Source organism: Arvicola amphibius, chromosome 1 (genome assembly GCF_903992535.2).
Source record: "Arvicola amphibius chromosome 1, mArvAmp1.2, whole genome shotgun sequence".
Lineage (NCBI taxonomy): Eukaryota > Metazoa > Chordata > Mammalia > Rodentia > Cricetidae > Arvicola > Arvicola amphibius.
This window is the reverse complement of record NC_052047.1, coordinates 94,797,653-94,811,818: the sequence shown is the minus strand read 5'-3', so window position 1 is coordinate 94,811,818 and position 14,166 is coordinate 94,797,653. Positions and strand designations below refer to the sequence as shown.

At 45.0% G+C, this 14,166-nt stretch overlaps 1 long non-coding RNA gene and 1 pseudogene across 1 annotated transcript; both read left to right on the top strand.

The window, feature by feature from the left end:
* The first annotated feature begins 247 nt into the window (after positions 1-247).
* On the top strand, positions 248-1,286 carry LOC119813920 (annotated as a pseudogene).
* A 5,760-nt stretch (positions 1,287-7,046) lies between these two features.
* Positions 7,047-12,486, top strand: LOC119802010. The gene is made up of 3 exons (XR_005283334.1): positions 7,047-7,351; positions 8,172-8,557; positions 11,721-12,486. It is a non-coding gene; the product is annotated as an uncharacterized LOC119802010 (long non-coding RNA).
* Positions 12,487-14,166: the final 1,680 nt, after the last annotated feature.

The window sequence follows — 14,166 nt, the reverse complement described above, 5'->3', positions numbered from 1 at the left end:
TAAATACCTCCTGAGCTACCTCCAGCAACTGGGACCTACTTACATCTTTAAATTAATGTAAATACTTTACATCTTTAAATTAAATAAATAAATTTTTAGCAGCAGTCTTTAATAAAAAAAAACACCAAAAAACAAAACAAAACAAAACAAAACCTATCAAAAATTGTTTAAAGCCGGAAAGCCTGAGACTCGCGGAGTAGGGGACTCTGAAGATTGCTGGAGCTGCCCGCCCAAGGAGAACACAGCGATGGAACCAGGTTCCAGCCCTCGTGGGGGCAGCTTTGGTAGTGACAGAAGTGGTAGAGGAGGAGGACGAGGAGGCCTTTGGCGGGGGATGAGGAGGTTTTGGTGAAGGTCGAGATGGAGGTAGAGGCTTCAGGGGTCAAGGAGATGTAGAAGGTGGTGGACAAGGTGGAGGCTTCTAGTCCGGGGGCAGCCGGGGACGAGGTGGCGGCTGGGGAGGCAAGAGAAAACCAGTCAGGGAAGAAAGCGATGGCAGAACCACAGGGGCATGAAGGCGAGCGCGGTGCAGGGGCGGGAGCAGCTGAAGCTAGAAGTGGCCGCACTCTGAGGCCTCAGCCCCTCTCTGCTCCCCTCACCAGGCGTCTTTATCTGTCACAGAAAGGAGGAGGCCGTGTTACGAAGCTGGTCCCTGGAAAATCTGGGTAGGGGGAGAAGAGAGTCTCTAGTTCAGAGGGTGATGAAAAAACCGAGTACTGAGCCTGGAACCCCTTCCATTCCAAGCTGGCGGCAGCAATCCTGGGCTGCGTACACCACATCCACATCAGGCAGGGGGCCAAGGTGCTCTGCGTTGGGGCAGCCTCAGGCACCGCTGTCTCACGTCTCCGATGTGGTTTGGTCTACGCAGTTGAGTTCTCCCACCGTTCTGGCCGTGACCTCATCAAATTGGCCAAGAAGAGGACCAACACTGTTCCTGTGATTTAAAATGCTCGGCACCCACACAAATCACGCACGCTTGCCAGGGTTGTGGATGTGATCTTTGCTGGCATGGCACAGCCAGACCAAACCCAGAGTGTGGCCCGGAATGCCCACACCCTTATGCAGAATGGAGGACATTTTGTGATTTCCATTAAGGCCAACTAACTGCTTTGACTCCGCAGCCTTGGTAGCTGCTGTGTTTACATCGGAAGTGAAGAAAATGCAGCAGGCAAACAGGAAGCCCCAGGAGCAGTTGACGCTAGAGCCCTAGGAACGAACAGGACCACGCTGTGGTTGTAGGTGTGTACAGGCCACCTCCCAAGGCGAAGAACTGTGTACATGAATAGAACCCTGCCTTAGGGAAGACGGCCTGTGTACATGAATAAAAAAGCTCGCTTTAATTGAATGCTTGCTTTAATTCGTGTGGCCATGATGATTTGGGCCAGTCTTCCCAATCTTTGAGATTAATGCCACCAAGTTCCAGCTATTAAAATGCCTTATTTGGTTACAGTGCCCGAGATGTCCAATCATGACTGACCAGCATGCCCTATCACAGACTCCCCCCCCCACCTTGCCTGTGATGTCTGCCTGTTTAGATTCATCCACCCAGTCTCTCTTCTTTTTGCTTAATTAAACGATCTCTTTTGGGCTTGAAATTGGTGTTTGGGGTGGTCTGAGCCTGATCCGGGATCCAGAAGGGAACATTCTGCAGTGCGAGTCCCCTCAGAGACAAAGAGAGAAGGAAACAGACAAAAGAAAGAGAGATGGAAGGAGGAAGATGGCATAGATAGAAAGACTGGGGTTGGGGGGGGAAGCACTCCTGGGGAGCTGGATGTAAAACTTGAGAGAAACAGTTGCCTAGAGAGACTCCAGCTGTGATCTCTGGCATCATGGTGTGTGGGGAGGGGATCTGAGAGTTTTTGCTCTTGAAGGAACTCAGTGTTTTCTTTCTGAGCTGTGGAGTCTCGGGCCACGAGTGACAGGGTGACACACACACACAAACACATGCACAATTAAAATAAAAACAAAACTGTGGGGAGCAATGAAGGAAGACACCAAAAAACTTGACCTGTAGCTGTGCATGTACATACATACCCACGTTAGGGAACACGTGACCACGTGCATATATGTGCGCACACATGCACACACATGAACATGTGCATACATGCGTACTGTGCACGCATACACACACAAACACATACATGAACACGAGCCTGCGCTCACAAATACCCAAAGACATTTTTCAAGGAAGCCTGTCAGGGAAAGCGGGACGGGATAGTGCGGGGTGTGGTCAGCAGGTGGCGCTGCTGGGAGGCAGTTTTGTAGACGGCCTGGCTGGGATGGAGCTCGCAAGGCTCTCAGCCTGCTTCCCGCCCCGCGCTCGCCTCCGTGTTCGCGGGACAGCCTTGCTCTCCCAGCACAGAACAAGGCACTGCAGCCTCAGGACCTTCATGCAGGGACACACGGTGTCACCTTGTTAACAGGAGGGCAACCTTCAGGGTTGGGGAAGGTAGGGAAACCCCCACCTTCCTTGAGCGGGACAAACGGTTGCTTTCATCGCCACCATCACCTCACTCCTGCCTTCCCGTCTTCCTCACCATGCCGAGCCGCACCCTGGAGCTGAGAACCTCAGTAAACCTTCCTTCAATTGCCATTCTCGGGGATTTTGTCACAGCAATGAGAACTGAAAGCCAGAAACAGACCTCTAAATGGGCAGTGGGGAGCGACCCCTTTGGGATCAAATGACCCTTTCATAGAGGTCACATATCAGATATCCTGCTTATAAAATATTTACATTACGATTCATAACAGTAGCAAAAATGTAGTTAAGAGGTAGCAACAAAGTAATTTTACAGTTTGAAGTCACCACAACATGAGGACCTGTGTTCAAGGGTCCCAGCAATAAGAAGGTTGAGAACCACTGCTCTAAAACAACCCCATAAGCTCCTCCTCTCTTTTTTACACAACCTTCCTTAAAGATCAGGCCTCAAATGTTCCCCCAAAAGTTTATGTGTTAAAATTGGCTGGGCCAGCGAGAGGGCTCCGCAGGTAAAGGCGCCTGCCATCAAGCCTAACTTCCTGAGTTCCATCCCCAGGACCCACTTGGTGGGATGGGAGAACCATGCCATGCATGGTATGTGTGCGTTCACAAGCCACCTGCATACACACATATGTAAATAAGAAGTTTCTGGCTGGGCTAGTGGAATGTGGTGACACAAATCTCATCTCAGCCCTCAGGACACCGAGGCAGGTGGATGGTGAGCTCCGGGCCAGGCTGCGCTGTTGAAGGCTTGGTACCTGATACAGCAGTTTCCCATAGGAGGTGATTGGGTCCCGAAGACTCTGACCTCCTCTGAACCAATCATTGTCCTCAAGGCTTAAATGGACCGGGGATGGCAGAAAACTAGGGAGGGGGAACCAGTTGGAAGAAGTAGGTTACTAAGGGGGACACCCTTGAAGGGAACAGTCTGTCCCTAGTGTCCGTCTGCATCCCCCACCTTCCTCTCTCCCCTCTCCCATCTCTCTGTCTCTCTCTCTCCCCTCCCCCACCCCCACCTCTTCTACAGTTCTAACCAGCACAGGCCCCACCCCCTCCTACATTGACTCCGCCCCCAGACATCCGGGGTAGTATAAATAGCACCTTGTTTAGGGCAGGGCACTTACTCATCATTTATCCTCAGCATCTTGTACAGCCGTTGAGTCTCTGCATCCACCTCTCTAGTCCCAGCAAAGATGGGATTCTTGCCTTTGCCTGTGGATAGAAACAGATATTTAGAAGGTGGTTTGACAGTGTGTCGGCTCCATCAAATGGCAGTCTTCAGCACCCTGAGGGCGTAAGGCCTCTTCAGCCCGGGTTTGGGACTGGGTGTTTATAGAGTAGGTGCGGGATCCCTCCTACAGAGCAAGCACAAATGAAGTCAAGGAGCAACTGGTCACCCCCATAATAGCCATGCCACCAGCCACGTCTTTCCATTTCTGGGAGTTTCTATATTCAATGTCAATCTTATATACTTTTCCTTTAAGAAACAGGAAATATTTGAGACCAAAAAATGTACTTACATAATGTTACTATATTAGGACTGGTGGTTATGGCTTTGCATTTATGATTCTAATTTTTTTAGAGATTTGTTTTATTATTTATTTATGTGTATGTGCCTGTAGATGGGGGGAGGCTGATACATGCATACAGTAACCAAAGAGGCCAAGAGAGGGCACTGGATCCCCTGGAGCTGGAGTTACAAATGGTGGTGAGCCTGAAATGGGTGCTGGGAATTGAACTCTGGTCCTCTGCAAGAGTGGTCCTGGGTTTAACCACGGAGCCATCACCCCAGCTCCCAATTTAATTTTTAATTGAACATCCTTCTTGGCAATCTCATATCCAACGCATTATGATCGTATCTCCCTCTTCCCCCTCTTCTCTCCCTCCCATGCCTGCCCATCCCATTTCCCCCAGCTGGTCTTTCTCTTATTTTCATGGCTATTGTTATTATTATTATTATTATTATTATTATTACCCACTTTCTAACATAGGGCGAATGTACAGAGCCCTGATTGTAAAGTCCTGGTCACAGGTTCCATGGTGCTGCCTTCCTGGCAACATACCTATCATACATAACAGCATACCTATCATACATAACAGCATACCTATCATACATAACAGCATACCTATCATAGAAACACCTCTGTCATGTGAGTGGCAGGTGTCTGTCCCCAGTGAAGCTCATACTTCACCATTGGACAAAAGTCACAGCATCCTGACATCTGCAGATTAGGACTCAACATTATCAACACTCAGGCCCTTTTCTCTGATAGGATCTTTGTTTTTTTACTAACAGTGTTTATCAAACATGGACAGCAGACACAATCACAAAGTCCTCTTAAGGAAACAGGTTCTGAGAGCCCACACCCAGTAGCTCTGACGTGGGCCTGGGGATGGGGACCTCCACGTGGGCCTGGGGATGGGGCCTCCACGTGGGCCTGGGGATGGGGGTCTCCACGTGGGCCTGGGTATGGGAGCCTCCACATGGGCTTGGGGATGGGGGTCTCCACGTGGGCCTGGGGATGGGGATGTGAAGGGGAATGTGAATAAAGTAATCCCACACTAACTCAGAATTGAGTATAATAAGGGGGTTCTCTATTTAGGGGGACTCACAGATCACAGTCCTCTGCATGAATGGGGAACAGGAATCAAATCCAGCATCTAGGCATGAAAGGGGGGCAGGCACTCACCTTTTTGGTACCCAAGGCCACGCCCAACCTGGTCCAGCCTCTCAAAGGCCATTGGCTGAAGGAGATTCCCCATCACCTCCCCCTTTGTCTAAATAAGAGAGTTCCAAACCCAATACAAAACTATATACAATAAGAACAGATATCAAGTATAAGAATTAGAATTACAACCAGTATAATAATATTAATATTAAGCGAGAAACATATGATAAATGTTTTAATAATTATTCTATCCTAAGGAGTCTAAGTCTTGTATTAGAAGTGGCTTGGCTAAGTCATGAGAAGAAAGTATCTATGACTATCTAATCTTCAACACCACTGAAGGCCTGAGAAGGGAGATAATATTACTTGAGCAGGCAGGAAGTGCAATCAAGCTGCTTCCAAAATGTGCAGTAGATGACAGAGACAACTGAGCAATAACCCAAAGTCTCATTTGCAACGTTGGAGCAACCAACTTTGGCTAAGGCCTAGAGTAACTGGCAGACCATTTTCAGAGGCAGGAAAATTTTAGAATGGCCTTACCCTGTCTTGGCAAGGTTTGGCAGTGTTTTTTTTTTTTTTTTTCTTCTTGTATCCTGCTTGTCCAATCCAGGCACTAGGCATTTTGTCAGTGGTTGATGCATGGGCTGTTTCCTGCCCGAAAGGCCAGATTTGTCAAGAAGAAAACAAGCTCTAAATGGAGTGTCTTTGGGACTCATCATTCTTTTGGGAATAGATAGGTGCTGTCAGGAGCAACTGTGTCTCACATCAACAGAACTCTAAATTATTTAAATGCCATATTTTATAGCTCTTTGAAGCAGTTGAAGATTATCTATGCAGAATGCAATCTCTATATATCTAAAGAACCTGATTAGTCTAACTATAAGTATGACAAACATGGATGACTATTGACCTATGAATCTTAATACCTATATAGCTTAAAGACTAAGACTTTCTATTAGAATGTTAGACAATCTTTAAACAATCGTGCAGCAAATAAGTACAATGGCCTCAAAATGTAAACAATGTATAAGTATCATGATCAGAGGTAGAAACATGCATGCATATAATATGACAAAATAACTTTGCATAGGTGTACAAATATTGTTGTTAGGGGAAAAAAATCCTAAGACAAGTCGCTCTGCCAGTGCACAAAAATCCAATTAAAACAGATTAAACCAAATAAAATGCCCATGTTTTATTAAGTGCAGCGCTCTCTGGTGGCAGAGAGCATGGTGGGGAGACAGAAAAGCAGGGAGCACATGCAAACCCGGGACCACGTGTTTCTCCTCTGGGAGCTCACTTAAATACCCTGTGGGAGTGGTCCTGACCCTCCTCCCCAGAGGAATTGGCATTCTGGGATTTGGAGTCCAGACCAATGCAACTCCCAGGCCAGGGGGCTGGCATGGATGCCAGGGGCTGGGGTTACCCTCCCAACTTAACAACTGTAAACAGAAATAGGAGTATATTCAATATAACAAATATAATTTGAATGTATATCAATATACGAGAATCTATACTGCTGTAAATTGTCTATATATAATAGCTCACAAGTATTCACTCTATCACTCACTATTATTAGTGTAAGCCCATAATACATCTAGGCAGCAAGCAAATATCGAAACTATTGAGTCAAGTTTCCTCTTGCTCACCTCTCCCTTCCCAGGGTGACTCCAAGTTGCTCCTCCTTGCCGGTGCATAATTTATTTTGGTCACATCAGGTTTCCAGCGGTCCTGGGGAGCAAGCAGAAGGCAGCTGAAGCTGGCTGGCGGCCCTAGGTTTCCAAAAGGAAATAGGCACTTCCTGTTCCTGTGGTACCCTGAGCCAATCCTCTCAGCCCTACCCCACCCCCTCACCTTCCACACACCCCACCCCTGGCTCTTCAGAATTCACAGGGGAACCCGGCAGTGTCTCAGAGGCCTGCAGGTGGGGGAAGCCCTGTTCTTGGCACACATCCCATAAAGGTTACCAAGCAATCTTGTGACTTCCCTGCCACTTACTGTCATGGAATTCCTGAGGTGATTTTTTTTCCTTTCCCTTCAGTTTGGAAGGGCTCAGCCCAAGCTGTGGCAGACTAACCACCGAGGGCCTCTAAAAGGGACAGTAAGATCAACTCCCAGTTTGGAAGCAAGACAGAAGATTCCCCAAGAACCAGAAAGCCAGCAGGGCTGGGAATGAAAGCCATGGCCTTGTATCACATGTTAGGTAAGTGCTTAGACCAACCCTTCTATCCTGTAGAGACCCAGTCCTTCACTGGGGATTCTAGCCCGGGTTGGGGGAGCCGACATCCCTGACCATGACCCCAACCCCTCCTGGGGGGATTCTAGGTAGGGGTTTCACCCCTGACCATGCCCCCAGCCCCTCACTGGGGCATTCTAGCTGAGTGGAGCCTCCATCCCTGCCCATGCCTCCAGCCCCTCACTGGGGAATTTTAGGCGGTGTTCCACCCCTATCTGTGCCTCCAGCCCCTCACTGGGAGATTCTAGGTGGGAATGGAGGGATGAGGTGGGGTGAGGGTGTCCTTACTCCTGAGCCATGTCCCAAGCCCAGTGAGGAGCATGAGTTGTGGATGAACCGTGACTAGGCAACACTAGCCAACAATACACTAACCTAGCTTCCATCCTCAAAACTGCAAATAACAATAATAATAATAACAATAATAATAATAAACAACTAAAAATAAATAAATCATGATTGGTACATGGACTGTTTATAAAGTTAAAGTCCTCCAGCTGTAGTTACCTGTGAATTTATTTTCCCAGTGACCTGGCTAGTTTCATATTAACTTAACACAAGTAGAGTGATTTTAGAAGGGGAACCTCAGTTGACAAAATGACCCCACCGGTTTGGCCTGTAAACCTGCATTTTTCTTCACTGATGTCCCATGTTGGAGGTGTAGTGAGAGATACGTAGCAGGGGACTTCAGTTCCTTCAGTTCGGGGGGGTGACAGCACCTAGGCTTTGATTAAAGACAGTGATTGTTGCCTTCTGTTAAAGGTCAGTGATTGTTGCCTTCTGTTTACAGGCAGTGTTTCTTATCTGAGTTCTTCCTGAAGGATTCCAGAGTCTTTGCAAAACTTACTGAGGAGACAACCTGGCAAACCCGGAGATCTCCAGCTGAGGATTGCTTAGGCAAATGGCTCCTTCAACCAGCTCCAGAAGAGAGGCTATGGTATGCAGAAATTGCTTGTTAGGTTTAAGTTGTGTAACCATCACCACCACCACCATAACAAAATGACTTTTGGGGAAGCAAGGGGAATTGAGTCCCTCAGAGACTGGACTTCCCTGCTGCAGAAAACTAAAATTCATCTCGGAGTGACCCTTGAACCCGCACAGAACAGAACAACTGCACTCGGTGTCCAGTGTGGTGGTGCTTGGAGAAAGGAGGGATCCAACACTCCAGAACTGTAGGTAAGAAGTGCGCCCACATACGTGAGGATTCCAGGATTTGGCAGGGATGTGGAGAATTTAAACTCCCCATCTCTGGATCAACAAAATACACAATTGCTAAAATGCTTGTTGGAAAAGCATTAACTGCACAATTATTGCAAATATTAAAGATACAAATAAAATGGCTCTTGAGATGAAGAATAAATCAAGAAAAGGGGGAATCTTCCTATTGAAAAAAGGGAACTGTTTATGTTCGGATGTTTATGTTTAGAAACCTACAGAAATGATGAAACGGTTTCAAAGCAGTGGTGGTATACGGGATGCTTTTACTCTATGTAAGACAGATATGATAACTGAGCTACTCAGAATAAAATTCTTTAAAAGGTTGGAAGAAATTAATGATAGCCAGAACTCTCAGCTCTCTGGCTGCATACTGCCTGTCAGAGCAGCAACACCCCAAACAATGACAGGCAGGCAGGGGTCCACCGTTGCAGTATGAGCTAGCACAGCCAGCCCGTGACCTAGAATTTTCATGTTTGCTTGTTTATTTGATTTTGGTTTGAATGTGTTTCATTTTTCCTTTAGAATGGGAATAACCCAATATTGAAGATCCCTTTGTGGGAAATATTTTTTCCCTAATAGTGGGGAATAACTCAATATCAGTGGTCCCTTCATGGGAGAAAAAATGAAAACAAGCTCAGCTTCTACTACAAAACAATCAGTTTCCGTAGATGCCAGGTGGTGGTGGCGCACGCCTTTAATCCCAGCATTTGGGAGTCAGGCAAGCAGATCTCTATGAATTCAAGGCCAGCCTGGTCTACAGAGCAAGTTCCAGGACAGCCAGAGCTACACAGAGAAACTCTGTCTTGAAAAAAAATTGCCATAAATATTAGTCATTCATTTGGTAGAGGGTGTTCTCTTCCCCTATCCTCCCAATCATCTGATTAATGCTTGAATGAAGGGTCAATTTTCATAGTAAATAAACTAAAAGAATAAAAATCACAATTTTAAACTAAAATTGGGTGTGACCTTGCCTATTTATCACTATGGAGTATTTGGCTGTACTCTTTAAGTTGCTTTTTGGAGACTCTTGGCTAAATGCTATTAAAATGTAACAACTGCAACAACAGGTTATTATATTATTAAATGATATGTCTGCTAAGGCAAAAACTCATAGAAATAATCTTCTATTGATAAAAATCCTAAAATTTTTTTTCTTTTTTAATTGATTTTTATTGAGCTCTGTATTTTTCTCTGTTCCCCTCCCTGCCTCTCCCCTCCCCTTCAACCATCTCCCATGGTTCCCATGCTCCCAATTTACTCAGGAGATCTTGTCTATTTCTACTTCCTATATAGATTAGATCCATGTATGTCTCTCTTAGTGTGCTCATTGTTGTTTAGGTTCTCTGGGATTGTGGTTTGTAGGCTGGTTTTCTTTGCTTTATGTTTAAAAACCACCTATGAGTGAGTATATGTGATAATTGTCTTTCTGGGTCTGGATTACCTCACTCAAAATGATGTTTTCTAGCTCCATCCATTTGCCTGCAAATTTCAAGATGTCATTTTTTTCTACTGTGTAGTACTCCATTGTGTAAATGTACCACATTTTCCTTATCCATTCTTTGGTCGAGGGGCATTTAGGTTAATACAGGTACCTTAGTGTTGGGAGCTTTTGGGGGCTGTGGACCCCCGGACCCTGAATTCCCTGTGAGCGGCTTGTTTTTCGGGTACCTGCAGCTGCTCTGAGCACGGGACCCTGATGGCAGGCTTTCGGGTCTGCAGCTGAAAGACCCTGAAAGCCGGGGCATGGCCAGAGTCCTATATAAGCTTCCCCTGAGCACAATAAACTTGGCATTCTTTTATCAAGGATGACCTGTGTTTTCGTGTCTCTTGTCTATCTGTGATTTTAATTCTCCAGGCCAGTTTCTGGCTTGTGCAACTGGCCCTGTAGTGCAGGTGCTAGAGGACCGTCAGTTTTTACACCTTAGAAAGAATGTTTAATGTAGTACACGGAATTTTACCTTGTTGGGGATTACCGATTGCTTCTGAAAAAATGCAAAGAGGAGATTCTCGTAATTATTTTAAATTTAAATTAAACAGAAAATCCACAAAAAGGTACAGATTTAAAAAGATCAGTTACACACTCTTAATGGTTTTCAAACATTATTGGGTGATATTAACTGGTTGTACCCCACTGTTGGACTGATTACTTAATTAATCAAGAATTAAGTAAATTTTTTCAAATTTTGCGAGGTGAATGATTTAAACATTCCAAAAGTAATACTCTGCATTTCAATAGGCATTTGCTTTCTTTAAGTTCTGAAAAGCCTGATTCTGTAATTACACATTTATTAGCGACAATGGCTATAATGGACACACTGACACAAATTAAAACTGCTAATGCCCCAGGTTGTATTTCCAGGAAAATGAAACAATGTTCTACACATTATAACAGAAAGCTTGTTACAGGATGTTGTGATCCAGCTGCCCTCATTCCCCCTAACTGACAGCAGAACTTCCTGTCAGGGTGTTTGTGTTCTTTCTGGCTGGTGGTTTTCCACAGAAGCAGTAGAGGTATAAAAGGCTTTAGCTTGGGACAAAATAAAGGTTGCTGTTCTTCCACCTGAAAAGAAGCCTCCGAGTCCCAATCCTGGCACCCCCTGCCAGTTTTGGCATCTAAGCCGCGCTGGGGGCGTGGCAAGAGGGCTACTGTATAATTGTACAGGACAAGCAATTGTTGAAAGAGCTAATCACACTCTAAAAGAGATGCTTATAAACTGGAATGGGCATATAAGGACTTCCAGGGATGGATTTCAAAATACTTTACTAACTGTAATTTTTTTTATTGTTTTGTTTTGTTTTTCCAGACAAGGTTTCTCTGTAGCTTTGAAGCCTGTCCTGGAACTAGCTCTTGTAGACCAGGCTGGCCTCGAACTCACAGAGATCTGCCTGCCTTTGCCTCCCAAGTGCTGGGATTAAAAGTGTGCACTACCACCACCCAGTTTAACTTTAACTTTTTTAGTGTTAACAAAAAAGCAGGGATAACAGTTGCTGAAAGTCACTGACCCATAGGAAAAAACTGCTGAATTGAATCGGCCTGTGTATTATAAAGGTGTTTTAACATCAGAATGGAAGCCAGGGAAAGTGTTACAATGGGGCTGAGGGTATGCTTATGTTCCTACAGGACACAGATTTGTGGATACCATCAGAACTGATAAAAATCTGACATGAGCAAGAGAAGTCCCTTGGATGCTTTGGCTGCTGACATGGGTGACTTGACTTGGGGAAAGAAGAGATACAGAAAGCCTTCGAAGTAAACAGTTGATCCTTTCACCTTGGGGACAGCTTAAGAATTTGTGTGGCAAAGGGGGAGCATTAGTCTGACTGACCAGAAAAACCTCTGGATGCTACAGCTTTGTCCTTTGTTATGCTATTTGAGGTAACTGTAAAGGTAACAGGGACCATCTTGGGCCCATGTCCCTAATCCTCCAATTAACAGGAGTAAGCTGGGGAGATATGGATAATTCTTGTGGTGGTTAATAGATATTCTCGGCTACTTATAACAACTGAGGTGCTCAGCCTATGAAGGAGGGTAAGGAAATCATAAACTATAGGTGGCAGTGCAAGGAATTGCCGTTTGTATGGGTAATGGAATTCAATGTCTGAATATAACCTTTCAAGTGTGGTTATCTGTAGTTAATACTAGCTAGGATCATCATAAATTTTATATGCTTCATGCATGTGGTTTTAGAGGACAGGAGATTAATACTACTAGTTCCATAAATCTACTGCCTGTGAGATTTGAGTCACCAACAAGAGGTCTGACTGGGTACACTGGCAACAATGTAAGAATGAGAACCTGGTGTGGGAAGTCCTTCTGTGTGTGTTGGTTGTATTGGTTAATGAATAAAGAAGCTGCCTTTGGCCAATGGCTTAACAGAGGCCGGAAAAGAGAGTAGGCGGAGTCAGGGAGACGCCATGGAGCCTCGCCAGAGACGGGTTAGTTTAGGATGTAAGAGCTAGCCAATAAGAAACTAGAGCTAATAGGCCAAGCAGTGATTTAAGTAATATAGTTTCTGTGTGATTATTTCATGGTCTGGGCAGTCAGGAACAAACAAGCGGCCTTATGCAACAAACTGGCACCTGGTCTCTGCCTACAAGAACCCTCAAGAGTTATCGGTAACTATCTCCCATGATTGGAGCCCTATGGCTCCCCTCAAGGGAAATATCCTCACTCAGGATTAATATGCTCAGATGTAGTTCAAATGACACTGTGGGAATTAGCTCTACTGTTAATGAACCTATTTGATGGCATGGAATTGGAATGTCAGGTCTTCTGCAATTTGGCAACCAGTCCAGGCTAATTTGTGAAAATTAGCAAATACCTTACACCTTCTCGAAGCATGGGAAGGAAAACTAAACATTAGGGAATAAGTCTCCTTTGTCTTTTAGACTAAATCAATGTTACTCCTTGGTTGCTGTGCTCCATGACCTTGTTACTGAATGAACCTGTACAGTGGCACCCTAATAATTACAGCATCCGTAGTGAACACTGTGGTCTTCATACCTGTATTAATTCTTGGGTGTCTTCAAATGTAACCTGAATGTCTATGCTTCCTCAGAGCAAGGCCAGCCATCTGAATACCAGTGAAGCTGTTGAGACCATGGCAACACTCACTGTGATGATTAGTGCAGAAAGAATATTAAGATGAACTCGTCAACCTCTTGGACTGGTTGTTGTCATTTGGGGCATCATTGCATTGGCTGCTGCTGCCACAACAGCTGGACTGGCACGTCATACGGAAACTCAAATGCTGAGGTCATTAGAGACTGGCATACGCATCCTACAGAACTGTGGGCTCAACAAAATAAAGTAGGGAGGTAGTTAATGAAGCAGCTGATTTGAGACAAAGCTCCTATCCTACTGGGAGGTCAGTTAGAAATATTGGAGGAAGAGATACAATTAAAATGGGATTGGAATGCTGCATCCGATCGTATTACACCTTTAAGGTTCAGCAATAGCAAGCATGGCTGGGAAGAGTTTCAGATGCATTTGATGGGTCACCCTAATTCTCCCTAAATGATTTATGATTTATAGCAAGAAACAAAACTTTTTCAGAAGGGTTACCTCATGTGACAGGAACAGATGTATGGAGAGCCTCGTAGATGCGCCAGCCTCATTCAGCCCTGTGTATCGCTTTAACAGATTTCTTGTTCTAGCGATTACTACCCTTGTTCTAGCAGTAAGAACTTTACTGGCTTTAAAATATATTTTTGGATTATTTGCCTAAAATCGTGAAACAAAACAATAGGGGGGAAAGGCTGTATTTACTGTAAGGCCACATAATCTTCAACATTATATCTTAATTATAACTTATAATTATACACTTATTAATTATAACTTATAATTATATTACAATTATATCTTAAACAGAAGGGGGGAGCTGTAGGGAGAGATTCCACAAAGCCTTTGGCTGGACGTCCAGAGTGACAGCGCCTAGACTTTTGTTTAAAGGTCAGTGATTGTTGCCTTCTGTTTACAGGCAGTGTTTCTTATCTGAGTTCTTCCTGAAGGATTCCAGAGTCTTTGCAAAACTTACTGAGGAGACAACCTGGCAAACTGGGAGGTC